The following is a 3,379-nucleotide window of genomic DNA, read 5'->3' on the forward strand; positions in this document are numbered from 1 at the left end:
TCCGCTGTGACTGCACCGTAGATATTAGTAGCTATTGTTGTTAGCATTTATGCTTTCCAAGAAGTAACTTAAGCACACTGTCAACTGGCTAATTATTCAAGGTTAATTATTTACAATCCTTTCTCTTTTCCTGTTCTTTTGTTCTGTTAGAATTTACATGATTGACTACAGAAGTTGGGATAAGACACCTGACTAGTTTTTAAAAAAAATAATTCTAATAAAAAGGGTGAAGAGATACAAATTGGAATTAATTTCAAGCAAGAGACTTAGGGCTTATATATGGATACTTACTTGGATTCTTGTTACAGGCTTACTTTTCCAATTATTTTTTCCTAATTTTGGGAAGAAGTCCAGTGACAGAGATTCCCAATCCCTCAGACATATGAGCTGCCCACCTATTTAGTTAATCTTATTGGATAGAAATTAACTTATACAATTTATGAAACAGGGAATTAACTTATTATAAATCAAATACTAACTGTAGAATTTTTAGGTTTCCTCTGCCCCCTGCCCTCCCCTAAGCTGAATATGTTAGCAAATATGCTTCACTACTATTTATTATGTGTATCCTAACAGCTTATATCTGGGATTGTTGTTTCACTGGGTTTCTGCATTTTCTCCACGCTTCATCCCAGATTAATCTGTTCATTTGTTGACACCTGTCATGTTCTACAAAATGAGATCAAAGACTGATAGCTGCATGTTCTCCTGTCTTAAAATGTTAAGGAAATGGTTTGTTGGAAGCACTGTTACTTTTTAGTTCTATGTATTGAGCTGTCATTGACCTTTAGGCCAAAATGCCAGACACTTAACTGCCCTACTTTATAAAGACTTAGTAGTAATATCAGTAGTCCGTAGTAAAGCTGACTTTCTATATTACACATATATACATATATATGTTTCCTATATTTTATTTTATTAAACATTTTCCAGCTTTATTGAGATATAATTGACATATAACATTGTGTAAATTTAATATGATGATTTGATATATGTATATATTGGGAATTGTTTACCACAGTAAGGTTAGTTAACACCTCCATCACCACACATAATTATTTGTGTATGTGTGTATGTGGTGAGGATATTTAAGCTCTACTCTCTGAGCAACTTTGAAGTATATAATACAGTACTGTTAACTATAGTCACCATGCTGTATATTAGTGCCCCAGAACTTATAACTGGAAATTTGTACCCTTTAACCAACACCTCCCCATTTCCTAGTTTACTATATTTAAAGTGTGAGTTTTGTTTTAATTGGGGGTTAATTTTTTCTCTAATTTTATATTGAAGTGAGAAACAGAAGAAAGTAATGAAATCACTACACAGACAACAGGCAAAAGTTTTATTTTAAAAACTTACAATTTAGTATAATGTAATTCCATACACAGAAATATACAAAAAATACATACGACTAAAATTGTATTTTAAACAGAAAACCATAAATGATATTTCATGGTTTAATTTCTGTGACTATTTTTTGCCTATGAGCCAAAAGGCTATCTCCAAACAATAAAGCAACTAAGTGAAGAGCTCAGGTGTTATTCTTTTTTTTTTTTTTTTAATTTTTTATTTATTTATGTATATATGTATGTATGTATTGGCTGCGTCGGGTCTTCCTTGCTGCGCGCGGGCTTTCTCTAGTTGTGGCGAGCGGGAGCTACTCTTCGTTGTGGTGCGCAGGCTTCTCATTGCGGTGGCTTCTTTTGTTGCGGAGCACGCGCTCTAGGCGCACAGGCTTCAGTAGTTGTGGAGCGTGGGCTCAGTAGTTGTGGCTCGTGGGCTCTAGAGTGCAGGCTCAGTAGTTGTGGCGCACGGGCTTAGTTGCTCCACGGCATGTGGGATCTTCCCGGACCAGGGCTCGAACCCGTGTCTCCTGCATTGGCAGGCGGATTCTTAACCACTGCGCCATCAGGGAAGCCCTCAGGTGTTATTCTTGATGGTATCATTCTTGATGGTCCTGGATAAAACTAGATTACCATAAATTGATAGTACATAAGTTGAATAAATAATTGCACATTAAACTAGAATTTAGAAAAACAAGATTAGGTAAATACCAAAAGGAATAGAAATAAAAACTATCAGAGCAAGAAATGAAAAAAACATGAAGAGAAAAGCAAGTAAGATCATGCCCTCATAGCAACTATTAGAGGCAGATGCAGCAGGATTGACAGCTTATGGAGCACAGAGAAGAAAAAATCCCAAGAGACAATGAGAAAGTGTCCTAAATTAGGAGAAGGTGGCAAGAGTGAGTAAACGGAAAGAGTGAGTAAACGCAGTTCCCTGAGTGGAAGGGATAAGAGACTGAAATACTGCCCATTCCCCCTTGACAGGATTATCCAGAAAGTCTATGTATCAGTTGTAGGTATTTGATTCCAATATCATTGTTTTTTAAAATTATCCTTTTTACATTGCTACTACACTTTAATTTTTCTCTCAATATCAGCATCTCAATATGTGTGTAAGAAGTTGAAGATTTCTTTTGATAAATACTCAGCTCTACAATGACGTTCAAATTCAATTGGTCTTTCCTAAGCTACCTGAACTAAGTTTAAGATCAACTTCAATGTGGGTCTGTCATCACAGACACGGCTGAGGGGGATGGTGCAGAGGCCACAAGAACCATTCAAATTCACTCTGACATAGACTCTACAAGAAAACAGGTCTGTAACATTGCAATATTAATAAATATTAATAACAATATAGGAATAATCAATATAATTTATAACTTCTATATTAATAATTAATGTATACAATTTGTCAGTTAATTAACGATAAGCTGATTCTTATTTTGGATATTCCTCTAATAAGCACCTTTCTTAACCTCTCTAAGCCTAAATTTCCTTATCTGTAAAAGTAAGATACTAATGGAACCCATCCTAGAGTTGCTGGGAAGATTAAACGGGATGATGCACTCTAGCCTGGCTACAGTAAACACTTTTTTCAGGTAAACGATCAGTAATTGCTATTACTGACATTTTCTAACACCCATATTTTTGGGCATATGCAACGCTCAAAAGAGGGAAAAGAACAGAGAGCTAGTATTAAGTACTTCCTCTGTATCAGACATTTTAGCAATATGTAAAACTCTTGCGAGTGTGCCCAGAGCCGCGCACACCTCGGGTTTCCGGCCGGGGCGCGAGATGTCTCCCGCTCTCTCTCGGCCACAGCCGCCGCGCAGTAGTCGTACCCTGCACGTTCCTCTCCTCGCCTCCCCACGGAGCCCGGGTCCCGCCTGTGAGCGGACTGCGGCGCCGCGCCGGACCGCTACCCGGCAGCCCACTGGGCCTAACGGCACGTGACTCCCGCCGCCGCCGCCGCCGCCGCCGCCGCCGCCGCCGCCGCCGCCGCCGCCGCCGCCGCCGCCGGCGCTGGGAAG

Source organism: Eschrichtius robustus, chromosome 16, assembly GCF_028021215.1.
Source record: "Eschrichtius robustus isolate mEscRob2 chromosome 16, mEscRob2.pri, whole genome shotgun sequence".
NCBI classification, from domain to species: Eukaryota; Metazoa; Chordata; class Mammalia; order Artiodactyla; family Eschrichtiidae; genus Eschrichtius; species Eschrichtius robustus.